Raw genomic sequence first — 18,949 nt, forward strand, 5'->3', positions numbered from 1 at the left:
GACCGATATTTATGTTTATGTACAGCACTTTGTATACAGCAATGCCTGTTCTTAAAGCTCTTTATAAATAAAGTTGAGTTGAGTTGATCACTTGACAGCTCCGCCCTGTCTTTCCCCGAGTGTCCAAGACACGCTGCCACAAGTCCGATGATAAAACCACAAAGCCAACTGTGTGCTAGGGTGTCCCGGCATCAAGTGTATGTACGAACACCCTTATGTTTGAACATGGTGTTCGTTATGGCCAATCTGTGAGGAGCAGGTTTTGATCGGAAGGCCCTTCCTCCTGATTATGGCCAACCAGGTTTTAGGCACGTGGGCTTACAATTAGCATATAGGTGGTGGTGTTGTTACCTTTTAAACAGCAATAGTTTCTTCGTCCTCTGCAAAGATCAACTAACACTACTGTGCTGTGAAGCACAGACAGGAGACAAGCTTCAAGTAGGGATGTAAAGATATCTCAATATTAAAACTGCTACGATATTGTCGTCATCATTTGTGTAGTTCTACCACCCTCTCGTGGGTAGTTTTTTAGTGTTGTTTAATTTTCACAAGGGATGTTTTGGCCCTTCTGCATTTAAAATCCACACAAATCATCAGATGAAGGGACACGTAATATACTTGTGAACCGAGTCAATATGTGGAGGAACTCAACACGTGCGTGCATTAGCAAGTAAGTGCCTCAATATTAAGTACCAGTAGAGGTTGTAGGTTGTTTATATGCATTGCTGTTATGTACAAAAGCACAATATAGAGTTTTTTAGTATGCTATGAGCTCATTTTTTTTGGTGACCTTTTTCTATATCGCCAAAATCAGCACAATATTGTGAAAATTATCGCAATGTGACCTTCCTGTCGTGATAATACCGTATCGTAAAGGTTGGAGATCGTTACATTCCTAGCCTCAAGTACAATATATCTCCCAATTTGAATGTCTTATATTGACCCCAAGGTATGCACATGAGCAAAACAATTAAAGGAGACAGTGTGACAAAAAAAAATGTTCATTTTTTTTTTCAATTCGACCTAATTATGCCAATGTTGCATGTTTTCGTAATAAAGGTGCTGAAACAGGAAAAGCAGCAATAAATCAAATTTTGTTTCTTATGGGAATATAGTTATTATTATAGTTTTACAAATTCAACAGCTGTTGTGTTTCTTTAATATCATTATATTGTGCAAGTGGTCATAATGTAACTTGTAACTGGTTGTACTTGTGTGTTAATCAGGTAAAAAAAATAAAAACATGTTTTTATAGCATGGAAAACACTGGTTCTCTTTTAACAACTAGGCACAATTCACTTGACTAAAGCTCTTAAAAGTGCATGTGTGACTGACTGTGTGAAGGATTTTCTTACTACATAGAATTCAGCATATTCTGCATGGGTCACTGAGGTTCTGATTTATGGCTACGCTCCATCTGCCTGAAAGCCTTGCTTCCACCCTTGAGCCGCTTTGTTTTAATTTTTATTTCATTATTTCTGAAGCTATCTTAATTAAAAATCACCAGTGAATGGTAGAGATTCATTTGTTTGGAAAGGCAAAGTTGCTGCATTGCTGTTTTGTTGTTCCCACCATCTGTCTTCTTTAGCCAGTATAGAGTATGTAGCAAGTATAATAGCAAGTACTCCTGTCCTTCATTTGAACCATCATGTCAGCTCCTCTGGGGATGCCAGCTGTGCCGGATGGAGGTGTTAACTAGTGTGAGGCAGAAACTTTTGGCTAGCCTGAACTAAAAGTGACCTCAAAGCTGCAGTCTACAAATAAAACATACTCAATAGCTTAAATTAGGATTTCATCAATGTAGACCATCCTTCTCCTCTCTCATCATTGTGTGTGTGTGTGTGTGTGTGTGTGTGTGTGTGGGGGGGGGGGGGGGGGGGGTGTCTTTACTGCATCACATGCATGGCTTGTGACCAGTGTTCTGCACTCTAAGATTATGTTTTCCTGCCACATGTTACATATACGGGCTTGTTGCAAAGATGCACGCAAATTGAAGGGCATGGCAGAAGAGACTGTATAACCGTAAACTGTGTGGCAGCACTCGAGCATAAAAACGGGTGTATTGTGATTTTTGGGCAATCTTAACCCTAAATAATCTTGTTGACGAATTCGGTTCATCTCTCTGCGTCATGCTGTGCGTTCCGGCATACCAAGGGTGTTTCGTTGGACTAAATTTGCCTGCTGGAACCACATCGAAACACTCGCACAGGTAGTGTAATGCAATTTGGTGCAGCTGGACAGATTCTGTGCTCAGAGGACATGTTCATCAAATCCTCTTACTCGTAGATGTGACGATAAGGGCAATATCATGATATCGTGATATTAAAACTGCCACTATATCGTCGCCATCATGTTCACAATATTTACAGTTTTTTCCAATTGCTAAAACACACAAATGACTTGCATAGCACAATTATTTAAACTGGCACACAGAGAGCAAGACCTCTTCTCAAGTCTCCAAACCTCTTAACTAGGGGTGTTAAAAAAAACAAAAAACGATTCGACAATATATCGCGATATTACATCGCGGAATTCTCGAATCGATTCGATAGGCGGCCGAATCGATTTTTAAATAGCCATTTTTGATGGAAAAATATTTACCAAAACATCTTAGGCTTCACACCTTAAGCATGGAAAAAATGTTATATTAATGGAACATTAAGCCTTAATATTTTATTTCAGTGCTGTTCAAACATGAAACAGATTACAACCTGTATAAGGCTGAAGTTTCTGATAAATAAATAATACATTTTCATACAAATCTTACACTGTACAAGTTTACTGATGAGTATTTTCTAAATTTAAATAAAAAAAAAATTGCAACAAAGGACTTATAAATTCGTATAGGGATTAATCGGTATCGAATCCAATCGTGACCTATGAATCGTGATACGAATCGAATCGTCAGGTACTAGGCAATTCACACCCCTACTCTTAACGCATTTTCTGCTTTACACACATTTTCCAATTCAAAATGGCACTTTTTAAATGCACTGAACACGATTCACCTGCATAAGACTCAACAATCTGACATCAGGTCACGTTTGCCATTGCAACACACTGCCATTCAAAATCACAATGCATGAGCTAATTGGCTAATATATGTGCCTCTTGGCCAAACACCTCAATGGTTAATTGTTAGCACCTCAATCAGGAAGTATAAGCAAATGCACTATAAAAAAGGCCACACAATTTCTTTTCTTCTTTTTTCTTTTTCTTTTTTTTTTTACAACAATGGAAGACATGGCAGAGAGAGAGAGCGGAAGAGAGGCTGAGAATGAGGGACTGGAGTTGGGGGGGGGGGGGGGGGGGGTGGTCTCTGGGTAGAGTTGGATAGAGCTGGTAGAGGATTTCATGGCCAAGACAGCAACTTTGACAATGCGTTGTGAGAGGTTACCTAATTTTGGATGGATGGATGGATGGATGGATGGATGGATGGATGGATGGCAAAATACCAAACGAAGAAGAAAGAGGAAGCTTATGGGTCATTATCCCAGACAAGGAAAAGCTCCCAATTTTGTTGAAAATATGTCCTGTTCTATGGCATTTTTTTACTTGGTCTGAGGAAATATTCTAATATTTTGAGATGGGATATTTGAGTTTTCTTCAGGTGTAAGCCGTAATCAGCAATATTAAAATATTGAAAAGGCTTGCAATATTTCAGTTGATTTGTAATGAATCCAGAATGTATGGTATTTTTGCTTCTTTAATTGCATTACAGAAAATCGCTTTATCACAATATTCAAATTTTCTGAGACAGTCCTGTAGTGATAAAAACAAAAACAAAAACAACATGGCACTGTGAACTAAATAAATAGTCAAAAAGAAGTTGAACTTTTTAATTGTATTTTTTACCATTTAGTTACAAAATTACACAAACATGATCTATAAACCATGCCAAACTTTATTGTTGTGAAAATGCACAGCGAATCTTAGGGGTGTGCCAATACATCAATTATTAGATTAATCGAGGTTTGACACGTGACGATTAGATTATGATTCATAAATGTTGAAAAATGACTATTTTCCATAATAATCTAATGATAGAAACAGTACCCCCAGCTTGCAGAACAAAAGTAAAAGCCACCCCGACACTTAAAGGAATGCACGCACAGGCAATGCGGTGAGCAGTACTTCATTATTTTTTGTTAATTTTTGGCAGTCAAAATAAAAATAAGACTACAAACAATGAAGGCAGCGTTACACCCGAGAATGAAAATGGTATCATCCGTATTTTATAATAGACATATAATCTAACAATTTAATGACACAAAAAAATACTGTGTTATACACATGTAGGCTCTCATCCATGGATGGAGAGGCACTACTGTAGCTGCAAATATATTGGAGTGACATTTGCAGAGGCAGAGGTTTGTTCTCTAGTGAACTAGCAACTTCTAAATTTATTTTCTCAACATCGTAGTGATACATTACATGTAAAATACACATTGCAGAATTATTTGTAAAAGTAGTGCTTGCTGATGGTGGGGGAACTTTTAATATGCCACAATATGTATTTAAAAAGTGATAGATTTACACTTCAACACTCAAATAGTAGTTTCTTGTTTTTATTTAATGATATGTCATCATTGTGGTTTGATAGATGTCAAAGAACACGAGTATGAGCAAAACAGTTGACATGAAGGACATGCTGCCCTAAAAAAAAAAAAAAAAAAAAAAAAAAAAAAAAAAAAAAAAAAATGCTCTACATTTACATTCCAATGTACATTCCATTTACTTGCACAAGCTCACTTCTCGACTTTCAAACATACAAACTTATTCAGCATATAAAAGCAATCAAAACATAATCTAATAATATGCCATTGTGCTTATAGTCCAAGGTGAGCAATCAAGTAACCAGCTGGATGCAGACAGAAAAGGAAGTGGGGTTTGGTGTGAATATTAATTGATCATACTAAATAAAGGTAAAGGGTAAGCATTATTTTGCATCCAGTGAATCTTGGAGTAGGAATGCATTTTTCTATTAAAACAATGGAATGAAATTGCCTTAGTTGTATGGTTTTAAAACACATTTTCATTTTCGGAAAAATAAATAAATAAATAAATAAATAAATAAATAAAAACAATAATAATAATAATAATAATAATAATAATAATAATAATAATAATAATAATAATAATAATAATAATAATAATAATAATAATAATAAAGGATATAAACAAGGTGGCACGGTGGGCGAGTGATTAGCACGTCCGCCTCCCAGTTCTGAGGACTCCGGTTCGAGTCCAGGTTCCGGCCTTCCTGGGTGGAGTTTGCATGTTCTCCCCGTAGGCGCCAGTGACACTTGTGAGGAATAAGTGGTCAAGAAAATGGATGGATGGATATAAATAAGACCTACAAAGACTTGGCTAAATTCATTGAAAGATATCCCTGATTTGACAGAACTCACAATCCCTGGTTTCCTAGATCAGTGCACTAACCACGGAGCTACAAGGTCTTGCTTTTGAGACATAACCTTTAAAACAGAAATTTAACCTGATTCTGGCATGCATCAGCCATGATTAGAAGGTATTAACTCCCATATACCCTAAAACCTCGTTGTAATCAAACAACCCCTGCAGGTCCAAGTGAGAATTTTAACTCAGGACCCCTGGTTTACTAAACCAGTGCTCTACCCACTGAGCTACAAGGGCTTGCTGTGGAGACAACATGTCCTTTAAAACAGCAAATTAACGTGGTTCTGGCTTGCAAATAAAACAGCTGTCTGATTAGGAGGAATTAACTCCCAGATACCCAAAATAACAGCAGAAGTGCCGGACATCTGCACTTCATTGTTATAGTTAAAAAAAAAACACCGAAAGGCCCAGGTGAGAAATGAACTCACTACCCCTGGTTTAGTTGACCAGTGGACTAACCACTGAGCTACAAGGTCTTGCTGTTGTAACAACATGACTTTTAAAACAGCAAATTAACCTGTTTCTGGCTTGCAAAAAAAACAGCCGTCTGATTAGTCGGGATTAATTCCCAGATTCCCTAAAACACAGCAGTAGTGCCAAACATATGCACCGATGAGAATACAATGTGTACCAGATACCCAGGACGAGAAGGTATTAACTCCAAGATACTCTAAAACATAGCATGTATGACCAAACATGTACATTTCATTGGTTTAGTCAAACAATGTCAGAAAGGCCCAGGTGAGAATTGAACTCACAACCCCTGGTTTACGAGTCCAGTGCTCTCACCACTGAGTTACAAGGCCTTGCAGTTTGGTAGCATGAAATTTAAAACACCAAATTACCCCAGGAGAGATTTTGACCACAACCACCATGATACAATGTGTTAAGTCCCAGATAACCAAGGACATAGTGTGTGCTACCAAAGATATGCATTTTATTAGTTTAGTCAATGTCAGAAAGGCCCAGGTGAGAATTGAACTCACGACCCCTGGTTTACAAGACCAGTGCTCTAACCGCTGAGCTACAAGGTCTTACCCTGTAGTAACATGACCTTTAAAACACCAAATTACTCCAGGAGAGAGTGACCAGGGGGATCAGAATATTAGGTGTTCAGTCCCAGATTCTAGTGATGTGTCAGTCACGAACCAATCGAGTCTTTTAAACGGCTCTTCAACGTGAACGATGGGAACCGAGTTTTTATCGAGAGCCGTTCATTCCCCCCCATGCGCAACGACCATTCGATTTTGGAGGGAGCGTCAACTTCGCATATTAGCATCAATCAAACAATTAACTTGTAATTGGGTCATTAAACTCTGAAACAAAGAACAAAAACACCGCTCACGGCGCATGCCAGATTTAGCGCCAATGGCAGACGTGAGAACGTCACGGAGAGACGGAATGAAGAGGAGAGGAGGCGTACAACATCAGTGCGGGAGAAAAACTGGATAGAGGGGTGGCGGGGCAGGAGGAGCTGCCTAAGGACTCACAACCTAGTAGAAGTGAGGGGCTAAAAGGTAGATTTGATAGATGTGACAGCGAGGCAGACACTACTGTCTAGATGTCACTACACAGTCAAAATATCGCTGGTGCATTGTACACGTGCACGTGCTGGTCAATGTATGTAAAGTGTTGTACAAGTTCACATTTATATTTCTTATGTTCTAAGAGAATAAAACTTCATTGAACGTTATTTTGTAGACTATTCCATATGTAATTTTTTGAAAATGATATTGCTATTTATAAAAAAAAAAACAAAAAAAAAAACAAAAAAAAAAACACGAGAGCCAGTCTTTTGAACGGTTCTTTTACTTGAACGGCTCCCGAATGAACGGCTCCCCTGAAAGAGCCAAAAGTCCCATCACTGCCAGATACCCAAGAGCATGGCAAAAACTACCAAAGATGTGCGCCGAGGTGAGAATTGAACTCACAACCCCTGGTTTACTTGTGCTCTAACCACTGAGCTACAAGGTCTCGCACTGCGGTCGACTGACCTTTAAAACACCAAATTACCCCAGGAGAGAGTTTGACCAAGGACGACATAATACTAGGTGTTCAGTCCCAGATATGAAAGAACATAGCATGTACTTGCAAGGATGTGCATTTTATTGCTTTAATTAAACACCGTTTGAAAGGCCCAGGTGAGAATTGAACTCACGACCGCTGGTTTACGAGACCAATGCTCTTACAACCACTGAGCTACAAGGCCTTGGGCTGGGGAAGAATGACCTTTAAAACAGCTTTAAAACGGCAAATTAATGGATGAAAGATGCCGAGAAGATATTAAACTCCAAGGTACTTTAAAATATAGCATGTACGAGCAAACATATACACTTGATTGGCGTAGTCAAACAATGTCTGAAAGGCCCAGGTGAGAATTTAAGTCACAACCCCTGGTTTACTAGACCAGTGCTCTAACCACTGAGCTACAAGGTCTTGCTGTTGAGACATGACCTTTAAAAAAGCAATTTAACCTGGTTCTGGCTTGCATCCATGCCTATTACTAGGTATTAAGGCCCAGATACCCTAAAACAAGGGGAGTGGTGAACATCTGCACTTCATTGATATAGTCAGACAACCCCAGTAAGGCCAAGGTGACAATTGAACTCACTCACACTCCTTCGGCAGACGCATAAATTCCTTTGTCACCTGGTCAGCGGCTTCAAAAGAGCTTTGTTGGTGGTTGAGTGACCACCTGCAGAGCTAACCAAGCTTAGATCCTGTCTGGTCTGTGGAATGTTTATGCAACTGCAGAGAGTTTGCTTTAGAAGAAGCAAACCAAAAAAAAAATTAGAGGGTGGACTGGGCCATAGGCCATAGTTGTTACATAGTCAAACAACCCCAGAAAGGCCCAGGTGAGAGTTGAACTCACAACGCCTGGTTTACGAGATCAGTGCTCTAACCATTGAGCTACAAGACCTTGCATTGTAGTAGCATGACCTTTAAAAGCCCAAATTACCCCAGGAGAGAATTTGACCACACCTACCAGAATCTCATGTGTTAAGTTACAGATAACCAAGAACACAGCATGTGCTACCAAAGATGTGGACTTCATTAGTTTAGTCAAACAATGTCAGAAAGGCCCAGTTGAGAATTGAACTCAAGACCCCTGGTTTACTAGACCAGTGTTCTAACCACTGAGCTACAAGGAGTTGCTGTTGGGACATCAACTTTAAAACAGCAATTTAACACAAGGGGAGTGGCGAACATTGCACTTTATTGATATAGTCAGACAACCCTAGAAAGGCCAAGGTAAGAATTGAACTCACAACCCCTGGTTTATGAGACCAGTGCTCTAACCATTGAGCTACAAGGAGAGAGTTTGACAGCAGGTGATATTACGAGGTGTTAAGTCCCAGATACTCTAAAATATAGGATGTACGAGCAAACATGTACACTTTATTGGTTTAGTCATAGAATATCTGTAAGGGGCAGGTGAGAATTGAACTCACAACACCTGGTTTACAAGACCATTGCTCTAACCATTGCGCTACAAGGACTTTTGGTACAATAGCAATTTAAAACACCAAAGTACTACAGGAGAGAGTTTGACCTAGCCAGTCATATTAAAAACAAAGCAGGAGTGCCGAACACCTGGACTTCATTGACATAGTAAAAAAAAAACAGAAAGCCCCAGGTGAGAAATGAAATCACAATCCCTGGTTTACGAGACCAGTGCTCTAACCAATTAGCTACAAGAGCTTGCACTGTGGTAGCCTGACCTTTAAAACAGCAATTTACGCTGATTCTGGCTTGCATCCATGACTTAATTACTAGGTATTAAGGCCCAGATACCCTAAAAGAGAAAGGGAGTGGCGAACATCTGCACTTCATTAACATAGTCAGACAACCCCAGAAAGGACAAGGTGAGAATTGAACTCACAACCCCTGGTTTACGAGACCAGTGCTCTAACCATTGAGCTACAAGGCCTTTCGGTGGAGCAGCGTCACCTTTAAAACACCAAAATAGTCCAGGAGAGAGTTTGACCTTGCCAGTCTTATTACGAGGTGTTGTGTATGAAATGTGCTATACAAATAAACTTATTAGTCCCAGGTCCTCTAAAACATAGGATGTACTCGCCAACATGTACACTTTATTGGTTTAGTCATAAAATATCTGAAAGGCCCAGGTGAGAAATGAACTCACGACCCCTGGTTTACAAGCCCAGTGATCTAACCACTGAGCTACAAGGACTTTCACTACAGTAGCATGACCTTTAAAACACCAAATTACTCTAGGAGAGAGTTTGACCTACAGTCATCTTACGAGGTGCTGTCCCAGATACCCTAAATGATAGGATGTACTAGGAAACATGTACCCTTTGTTGGTTTAGTCATACAATGTCTAAAAGGCCCAGGTGAGAATTGAGCTCAAGACCCCTGGTTTACTAGACCAGTGCTCAAACTACTGAACTACAAGTCCTTGCGCTGTGGTAGCCGGACCTGACACCAAATTACCCCAGAAGAGTGTTTGACCAGCCATCATACCACTCGGTGTTCAGTCCCAGATACAAAAGAACATAGCATGTACTAGCAAAGGTGTGCATTTTATTGGTTTTGTCAAAGAACCTCAGAAAGGCCCAGGTGAGAATTGAACTCACAACCCATGGTTCACGAGACCAGTGCTCCAACCATTGAGCTCCAAGGCCTTTTGATGCAATCGAATGACCTTTAAAACACCAAATCACTCCAGGAGAGGGTTTGACAGCGGGTGATATTACGAGGTGTTAAGTCCCAGATATTCTAAAATATAGGATGTACTAGCAAACATGTACACTTTATTGGTTTAGTCATAGAATATCTGTAAGGCCCAGGCGAGAATTGAACGCACGACCCCTAGTTTACAAGACCAGTGCTCTAAACACTGAGCTACAAGGCCTTTCGTTGCAGTAGCATGACCTTTCAAACACCAAATTACTCCAGGAGAGAGTTTGACAGTCATATTACGAGGTGTGAAGTCCCAGATACCAGGATGTACGAGCAAAATGGCCATGTATAGCAAATATGTACACTTTATTGGTTTAGTCATAGAAGATCTGTAAGGACCAGGCGAGAATTGAGCTCATGACCCCTGGTTTACTAGACCAGCGGTCTAACCACTGAGTTACAAGGCTTTGCTGTTGAAACATGACCTTTTAAACAGCAATTTATCCTGGCTCTGGCTTGCATCTGATATAGTAGGTATGAAGGCCCAGATACCCTAAAACACAGCAGCAGTGCCGAACATCTACACTTCATTTACATAGTCAAACAACCGCAGAAAGGCCCAGGTGAGAATTGAACTCACTACCCCGGGTTTACGAGAACAGTGCTCTAACCATTGAGCAAAAAGACCTTGCACTGTGGTAGCCTGACCTTTAAAACACCAAATTACCCGACGAGAGAGTGACCGAGGCCATCAGGTGTTCAGTCCCAGACACCAAAGAACATAGTATGTACTAGCAAAGAGGTGCATTTTTTTTTGCTTTAATTCAACGTTTGAAAGGCCCAGGTGAGACTTGGACTCACAACCCCTGCTTACTAGACCAGTGCTCGAACGACTGAGTTGCAAGACCTTGCATTGTGGTAGCATGACCTTTAAAAGCCCAAATTAACCCCAGGAGAGAATTTGACCACACCTACCAGAATCTCATGTGTTCAGTTCCAGATAACCAAGAACACAGCATGTGCTACCAAAGATGTGGACTTCATTAGTTTAGTCAAACAATGTCAGAAAGGCCCAAGTGAGACTTGAACTCACGACCCCTGGTTTACTAGACCAGTGCTCTAACCACTGAGCTACAAGGCCTTTACTGCTGGGACATCAACTTTAAAACAGCAATTTAACACAAGGGGAGTGGTGAACATTGCACTTCATTGATACAGTCAGACAACCCCAGAAAGGCCAAGGTGAGAATTGAACTCACATCCCCTGGTTTACGAGACCAGTGCTCTAACCATTGAGTTACAAGGCCTTTTGGTTCAACAGCAAGACCTTTAAAACACCAAAGTACTCCAGGAGAGAGTTTGCCAGCAGGTGATATTACGAGGTGTTAAGTCCCAGATACTCTAAAATATAGGATGTACTAGCAAACATGTACAGTATATTGGTTTAGTCATAGAATATCTGTAAGGCCCAGGAAAGAATTGAACTCACGACCCCTGGTTTACAAGACCAGTGCTCTAACCACTGAGCTACAAGGCCTTTCTCTTACAGTAGCATGACCTTTCAAACACCAAATTACTCCAGGAGAGCGTTTGACATCGTCCATATTACGAGGTGTTAAGTCCCAGATACTCTAAAATATAGGATGGACTAGGAAGCATGTATACTTGATTGTTTTGGTCTTACAATGTCTGAAAGGCCCAGGTAAGAATTGAACTCAGGACCCCTGGTTTACTAGACCAATGCTCTAACCACTGAGCTACAAGGCCTTGCTATTGAAACATGATCTTTAAAACAGCAATTTATCCTAGTTCTGGCTTGCATCTGATTTATTTAGTAGGTATGAAGGCCCAGATACCCTAAAACACAGCAGCAGTGCCGAACATCTACACTTCATTGACATAGTCAAACAACCCCAGAAAGGCCCAGGTGAGAATTGAACTCACCAGCCCGGGTTTACGAGAACAGTGCTCTAACCATTGAGCAAAAAGACCTTGTACTGTGGTAGCCTGACCTTTAAAACACCAAATTACCCCAAGAGAGAGTCTGACCGAGGCCATCAGGTGTTCAGTCCCAGACACGAAAGAACATAGTATGTACTAGCAAAGAGGTGCATTTTTTTGCTTTTATTCAACAACATTTGAAAGGCCCAGGTGAGACTTGGACTCACAACCCCTGCTTACGAGACCAGTGCTCGAACCACTGAGTTACAAGACCTTGCATTGTGGTAGCATGACCTTTTAAAAGCCCAAATAAACCGCAGGAGAGAATTTGACCACACCTACCAGAATCTCATGTGTTCAGTTCCAGATAACCAAGAACACAGCATGTGCTACCAAAGATGTGGACTTCATTAGTTTAGTCAAACAATGTCAGAAAGGCCCAGGTGAGAATTGAACTCACGACCCCTGGTTTCCTAGATCAGTGCTCTAACCACTGAACTACAAGGCCTTGCTGTTGGGACATCAACTTTAAAACATCAATTTAACACAAGGGGAGTGGTGAACATCTGCACTTCATTGACATAGTCAGACAACCCTAGAAAGGCCAAGGAGAGAATTGAACTCACAACCCCTGGTTTACGAGACCAGTGCTCTAACCATTGAGCTACAAGGCCTTTTGGTGCAATAGCAAGACCTTTAAAACACCAAAGTACTCCAGGAGAGAGTTTGACCAAGCCAGTCATATTAAAAACAAAGCAGGAGTGCCGAACACCTGGACTTCATTGACCTAGTCAAAAAAACCCAGAAAGTCCCAGGTGAGAATTGAAATCACAATCCCAGGTTTACGAGACCAGTGCTCTAACCACTGAGCTGCAAGAGCTTGCACTGTGGTAGCCTGACCTTTAAAACACAAAATTACTCCAGAAGAGAGACTGTCATATTACGAGGTGTTGTGTATGAAATGTGCTATACAAATGATACTAATTTTAATTATACAATACTAAGTCCCAGGTCCTCTAAAACATAGATTGCACGAGCAAACGTACATTTTATTGGTTTAGTCACACAATGTCTGAAAGGCCCAGGTGAGAATTGAGTTCAAGACCCCTGGTTTACTAGACCAGTGCTCTAACCACTGAACTAGATGGCCTTGTTGTTAAAACATGACCTTTAAAACAGCAATTTATCCTGGTTATGGCTTGCATCTAGATTCATAGGTATTAAGGCCCAGATACCCTAAAGCAGAAGGGGAGTGGCGAACATCTGCACTTCATTGATATAGCGAGACAACCCCAGAAAGGCCAAGGTGAGAATTGAACTCACAACCCCTGGTTTACGAGACCAGTGCTCTAACCATTGAGCTACAAGGCCTTTTGGTGCAGCAGCGTCACCTTTAAAATACCAAATTAGTGCAAGGGAGAGTTTGACCTTACCGGTCTTATTACGAGTTGTTGTGTATGAAATGTGCTATACAAATAAACTTGTAAGTCCCAGGTCCTCTCAAACATAGGATGTATTCGCCAACATGTACACTTTATTGGTTTCGTCATAAATTAACTGAAAGGCCCAGGAGAGAATTGAACTCACGACCCCTGGTTTACAAGACCAGTGCTCTAACCACTGAGCTACAAGGCCTTTCGCTGCCGTAGCATGACCTTTAAAACACCAAATTACTCCAGGAGAGAGTTTGAGCTTGAGTCATCTTACGAGGTGCTGTCCCAGATACTCTAAATCATAGGATGTACTAGGAAACATGTACCCTTTATTGGTTTAGTCATACAATGTCTGAAAGGCCCAGGTGAGAATTGAGCTCAAGACCCCTGGTTTACTCGACCAGTGCTCAAACCACTGAACTACAAGGCCTTGCGCTGGGGTTGCCTGACCTTTAAGACACCAAATTACCCCAGAAGAGTGTTTGACCAGCCATCATACCACTCTGTGTTCAGTCTCAGATACGAAAGAACATAGCATGTACTAGCAAAGATGTGCATTTTATTGGTTTTATCAAAGAACCTCAGAAAGGCCCAGGTGAGAATTGAACTCACAACCCCTGGTTTACAAGACCAATGCTCTAACCATTGAGCTACAAGGCCTTTTGATGTAATAGCGTGACCTTTAAAAAACCAAATCACTCCAGAAGAGAGTTTGACAGCGGTTGACATTACGAGGTGTTAAGTCCCAGATACTCTAAAATATAGGATGTACTAGCAAACATGTACACTTTATTGGTTTAGTCACAGATTATCTGTAAGGCCCAGGCGAGAATTGAACTCACGACCCCTGGTTTACAAGACCAGTGCTCTTAACACTGAGCTACAAGGCCTTTCGCTGCAGTAACATGACCTTTCAAACACCAAATTACTCCAGAGTAGAGTTCGACATGGTCATATTACGAGGTGTTAAGTCCCAGATACCCTAAAGTATAGGATGTACTAGCAAACATGTACACTTTATTGGTTTAGTCATAGAATATCTGTAAGGACCAGGCGAGAATTGAGCTCACGACCCCTGGTTTACTAGACCAGCGGTCTAACCACTGAGCTACAAGGCCTTGCTGCTGAAACATGACCTTTAAAACAACAATTTATCCTAGTTCTGGCTTGCATCTGATTTAGTCGGTATGAAGGCCTAGATACCCTAAAACACAGCAGCAGTGCCGAACATCTACACTTCATTGACATAGTCAAACAACCCCAGAAAGGCCCAGGTGAGAATTGAACTCACCACCCCGGGTTTACGAGAACAGTGCTCTAACCATTGAGCAAAAAGACCTTGCACTGTGGTAGCCTGACCTTTAAAACACCAAATTACCCGAGGAGAGAGTCTGACCGAGGCCATCAGGTGTTCAGTCCCAGACACCAAAGAACATAGCATGTACTAGCAAAGATGTGGATTTTTTTGCTTTAATTCAACGTTTGAAAGGCCCAGGTGAGACTTGGACTCACAACCCCTGCTTACGAGACCAGTGCTCGAACCACTGAGTTACAAGACCTTGCATTGTGGTAGCATGACCTTTTAAAAGCCCAAATAAACCGCAGGAGAGAATTTGACCACACCTACCAGAATCTCATGTGTTCAGTTCCAGATAACCAAGAACACAGCATGTGCTACCAAAGATATGGACTTCATTAGTTTAGTCAAACAATGTCAGAAAGGCCCAGGTGAGAATTGAACTCACGACCCCTGGTTTACAAGACCAGTGCTCTAACCACTGAGCTACAAGGCCTTTCACTACAGTAGCATGACCTTTCAAACACCAAATTACTCCAGGAGAGAGTTTGACATTTTACATATTACGAGGTGTTAAGTCCCAGATACCCTAAAGTATAGGATGTACTAACAAACATGTACACTTTATTGGTTTAGTCATAGAATATCTGTAAGGACCAGGCGAGAATTGAGCTCACGACCCCTGGTTTACTAGACCAGCGGTCTAACCACTGAGCTACAAGGCCTTGCTGCTGAAACATGACCTTTAAAACAGCAATTTATCCTAGTTCTGGCTTGCATCTGATTTAGTCGGTATGAAGGCCCAGATACCCTAAAACACAGCAGCAGTGCCGAACATCTACACTTCATTGACATAGTCAAACAACCCCAGAAAGGCCCAGGTGAGAATTGAACTCACCACCCCGGGTTTACGAGAACAGTGCTCTAACCATTGAGCAAAAAGACCTTGCACTGTGGTAGCCTGACCTTTAAAACACCAAATTACCCGAGGAGAGAGTCTGACCGAGGCCATCAGGTGTTCAGTCCCAGACACCAAAGAACATAGCATGTACTAGCAAAGATGTGGATTTTTTTTGCTTTAATTCAACGTTTGAAAGGCCCAGGTGAGACTTGGACTCACAACCCCTGCTTACGAGACCAGTGCTCGAACCACTGAGTTACAAGACCTTGCATTGTAGTAGCATGACCTTTAAAAGCCCAAATAAACCGCAGGAGAGAATTTGACCACACCTACCAGAATCTCATGTGTTCAGTTCCAGATAACCAAGAACACAGTATGTGCTACCAAAGATATGGACTTCATTAGTTTAGTCAAACAATGTCAGAAAGGCCCAGGTGAGAATTGAACTCACGACCCCTGGTTTACTAGACCAGTGCTCTAACCACTGAGCTACAAGGCCTTGCTCTTGGGGCATCAACTTTAAAACAGCAATTTAACACAAGGGGAGTGGTGAACATTGCACTTCATTGATATAGTCAGACAACCCTAGAAAGGCCAAGGTTAGAATTGAACTCACAAACCCTGGTTTACGAGACCAGTGCTCTAACCATTGAGCTACAAGAGCTTGCACTGTGGTAGCCTGACCTTTAAAACACAAAATTACTCCAGAAGAGAGACTAAGGTGTATGAAATGTATACAAATGATACTAATTTTAATTATACTATACTAACTAATTAAGTCCCAGGTCCTCTAAAACATAGATTGCATAACCAAACATGTACATTTTATTGGTTTAGTCACACAATGTCTGAAAGGCACAGGTGAGAATTGAGCTCAAAACCCTTGGTTTACTAGACAAGTGCTCTAACCACTGCACTACAAGGCCTTGCTGTTAAAACATGACCTTTAAAACGCAATTCTTCTGGTTCTGGCTTGCATCTCGCTTCATCGGTATGAAGGCCTAGATACCCTAAAACACAGCAGTAGTGCCAAACATCTGCACTTCATTGACATAGTCAAACAACCCCAGAAAGGCCCAGGTGAGAAATAAACTCACTCCCCCTGGTTTACGAGACCAGTGATCTAACCATTGAGCTACAAGAGATTGCACTGTGGTAGCCTGACCTTTAAAACACTAAAATAACCCAGGAGAGAATTTGACCACAACTACCAGAATATAATTTGTTAAGTCACAGATAACCAAGAACATAACATGTGCTACCAAAGATGGGGACTTTATTAGTTTAGTCAAACAATATCAGAAAGGCCCAATTGAGAATTGAACTCATGACCCCTGGTTTACTAGAGCAGTGCTCTAACCACTGAGCTACAAGGCCTTGCTGTTTAGACATGACTTTTAAAACAGCAATTTAAGCTGATTCTGGCTTGCATCCATGACTTATTTACTAGGTATTAAGGCCCAGATACCCTAAAGCAGAAGGGGAGTGGCGAACATCTGCACTTCATTGATATAGTCAGACAACCCCAGAAAGGCCAAGGTGAGAATTGAACTCACAACCCCTGGTTTACGAGACCAGTGCTCTAACCATTGAGCTACAAGGCCTTTTGGTGCAGCAGCGTCACCTTTAAAACACCAAATTAGTGCAAGAGAGAGTTTGACCTTGCCGGTCTTATTACGAGTTGTTGTGTATGAAATGTGCTATACACTCCGGTTCGAGTCCAGGCTCGGACCTTCCTGGGTGGAGTTTGCATGTTCTCCCCGTGCCCGCGTGGGTCTTCTCCGGGTACTCCGGTCTCCTCCCACATTCCAAAGACATGCATGGTAGGTTAATTGGGCGCTCCAAATTGTCCCTAGGTGTGCTTGTGAGTGTGGATGGTTGTTCGTCTCTGTGTGCCCTGCGATTGGTTGGCAACCAGTCCAGGGTGTCTCCCGCCTACTGCCCAGAGCCAGCTGAGATAGGCGCCAGCAGCCCCCGCGACCCTTGTGAGGAATAAGCGGTCAAGAAAATGGATGGATGGATGTGCTATACAAATAAACTTGTAAGTCCCAGGCCCTCTAAAACATAGGATGTACTCGCCAACATGTACACTTTATTGGTTTAGTCATAAAATACCTGAAAGGCCCAGGTGAGAATTGAACTCACGACCCCTGGTTTACAAGACCAGTGCTCTAACCACTGAGCTACAAGGCCTTTCGCTGCAGTAGCATGACCTTTAAAACACCAAATTACTCCAGGAGAGAGTTTGACCTAGAGTCATCTTACGAGGTGCTGTCCCAGATACTCTAAATCATAGGATGTACTAGGAAACATGTACCCTTTATTGGTTTAGTCATACAATGTCTGAAAGGCCCAGGTGAGAATTGAGCTCAAGACCCCTGGTTTATTCGACCAGTGCTCAAACCACTGAACTACAAGGCCTTGCGCTGTGGTTGCCTGACCTTTAAGACACCAAATTACCCCAGAAGAGTGTTTGACCAGCCATCATACCACTCGGTGTTCAGTCTCAGATACGAAAGAACATAGCATGTACTAGCAAAGATGTGCATTTTAATGGTTTTGTCAAAGAACCTCAGAAAGGCCCAGGTGAGAATTGAACTCACAACCCCTGGTTTACGAGACCAATGCTCTAACCATTGAGCTCCAAGGACTTTTGATGCAATAGCGTGACCTTTAAAACACCAAATCACTCCAGGAGAGAGTTTGACAGCAGGTGACATTACGAGGTGTTAAGTCCCAGATACTCTAAAATATAGGATTTACTAGCAAACATGTACACTTTATTGGTTTAGTCATAGATTATCTGTAAGGCCCAGAAGAGAATTGAACTCACGACCCCTGGTTTACAAGACCAGTGCTCTTAACACTGAGCTACAAGGCCTTTCTCTGCAGTAACATGACCTTTCAAACACCAAATTACTCCAGGTGAGAGTTTGACATCCGTCATATTACGAGGTGTTAAGTCCCAGATACCCTAAAATATAGGATGTACTAGCAAACATGTACACTTTATTGGTTTAGTCATAGAATATCTGTAAGGACCAGGCGAGAATTGAGCTCACGACCCCTGGTTTACTAGAGCAGTGCTCTAACCACTGAGCCACAAAAACTTGCTGTTTAGACATGACCTTTAAAACAGCAATTTAAGCTGATTCTGGCTTGCATCCATGACTTAATTACTCGGTATTAAGGCCCAGATACCCTAAAACAGAAGGGGAGTGGCGAACATCTGCACTTCATTGATATAGTCAGACAACCCTAGAAAGGACAAGGTGAGAATTGAACTCACAACCCTGGTTTACAAGACCACTG

General features: G+C 41.6%; 1 protein-coding gene and 20 non-coding genes across 21 annotated transcripts in view; 1 reads left to right on the forward strand and 20 right to left on the reverse strand.

The window, feature by feature from the left end:
* Nucleotides 1–18,949, forward strand: part of LOC144027723 (glypican-5-like) — a 97,218-nt gene that overhangs the window by 58,042 nt on the left and 20,227 nt on the right. The gene's annotated exons all lie outside the window — the stretch shown is intronic.
* trnat-cgu (transfer RNA threonine (anticodon CGU)) lies at nucleotides 6,152–6,224 on the reverse strand. Its single transcript has one exon. It is a non-coding gene; the product is annotated as a tRNA-Thr (tRNA).
* Nucleotides 6,380–6,452, reverse strand: trnat-ugu (transfer RNA threonine (anticodon UGU)). Its single transcript has one exon. It is a non-coding gene; the product is annotated as a tRNA-Thr (tRNA).
* trnat-cgu (transfer RNA threonine (anticodon CGU)) lies at nucleotides 7,552–7,627 on the reverse strand. The gene has a single exon. It is a non-coding gene; the product is annotated as a tRNA-Thr (tRNA).
* On the reverse strand, nucleotides 8,266–8,338 carry trnat-cgu (transfer RNA threonine (anticodon CGU)). The gene has a single exon. It is a non-coding gene; the product is annotated as a tRNA-Thr (tRNA).
* trnat-cgu (transfer RNA threonine (anticodon CGU)) lies at nucleotides 9,277–9,349 on the reverse strand. Its single transcript has one exon. It is a non-coding gene; the product is annotated as a tRNA-Thr (tRNA).
* On the reverse strand, nucleotides 11,134–11,206 carry trnat-agu (transfer RNA threonine (anticodon AGU)). The gene has a single exon. It is a non-coding gene; the product is annotated as a tRNA-Thr (tRNA).
* Nucleotides 11,300–11,372, reverse strand: trnat-cgu (transfer RNA threonine (anticodon CGU)). Its single transcript has one exon. It is a non-coding gene; the product is annotated as a tRNA-Thr (tRNA).
* Nucleotides 11,530–11,602, reverse strand: trnat-ugu (transfer RNA threonine (anticodon UGU)). Its single transcript has one exon. It is a non-coding gene; the product is annotated as a tRNA-Thr (tRNA).
* trnat-agu (transfer RNA threonine (anticodon AGU)) lies at nucleotides 11,760–11,832 on the reverse strand. The gene has a single exon. It is a non-coding gene; the product is annotated as a tRNA-Thr (tRNA).
* trnap-agg (transfer RNA proline (anticodon AGG)) lies at nucleotides 12,442–12,514 on the reverse strand. Its single transcript has one exon. It is a non-coding gene; the product is annotated as a tRNA-Pro (tRNA).
* Nucleotides 12,608–12,680, reverse strand: trnat-cgu (transfer RNA threonine (anticodon CGU)). Its single transcript has one exon. It is a non-coding gene; the product is annotated as a tRNA-Thr (tRNA).
* On the reverse strand, nucleotides 13,305–13,377 carry trnat-cgu (transfer RNA threonine (anticodon CGU)). Its single transcript has one exon. It is a non-coding gene; the product is annotated as a tRNA-Thr (tRNA).
* On the reverse strand, nucleotides 13,569–13,641 carry trnat-ugu (transfer RNA threonine (anticodon UGU)). The gene has a single exon. It is a non-coding gene; the product is annotated as a tRNA-Thr (tRNA).
* On the reverse strand, nucleotides 14,027–14,099 carry trnat-ugu (transfer RNA threonine (anticodon UGU)). Its single transcript has one exon. It is a non-coding gene; the product is annotated as a tRNA-Thr (tRNA).
* trnat-ugu (transfer RNA threonine (anticodon UGU)) lies at nucleotides 14,257–14,329 on the reverse strand. The gene has a single exon. It is a non-coding gene; the product is annotated as a tRNA-Thr (tRNA).
* trnat-ugu (transfer RNA threonine (anticodon UGU)) lies at nucleotides 15,160–15,232 on the reverse strand. The gene has a single exon. It is a non-coding gene; the product is annotated as a tRNA-Thr (tRNA).
* Nucleotides 16,064–16,136, reverse strand: trnat-agu (transfer RNA threonine (anticodon AGU)). Its single transcript has one exon. It is a non-coding gene; the product is annotated as a tRNA-Thr (tRNA).
* Nucleotides 17,169–17,241, reverse strand: trnat-cgu (transfer RNA threonine (anticodon CGU)). Its single transcript has one exon. It is a non-coding gene; the product is annotated as a tRNA-Thr (tRNA).
* Nucleotides 17,758–17,830, reverse strand: trnat-ugu (transfer RNA threonine (anticodon UGU)). Its single transcript has one exon. It is a non-coding gene; the product is annotated as a tRNA-Thr (tRNA).
* trnat-ugu (transfer RNA threonine (anticodon UGU)) lies at nucleotides 18,446–18,518 on the reverse strand. The gene has a single exon. It is a non-coding gene; the product is annotated as a tRNA-Thr (tRNA).

Source organism: Festucalex cinctus, chromosome 10 (assembly GCF_051991245.1).
Source record: "Festucalex cinctus isolate MCC-2025b chromosome 10, RoL_Fcin_1.0, whole genome shotgun sequence".
In the NCBI taxonomy this organism is placed as follows: domain Eukaryota; kingdom Metazoa; phylum Chordata; class Actinopteri; order Syngnathiformes; family Syngnathidae; genus Festucalex; species Festucalex cinctus.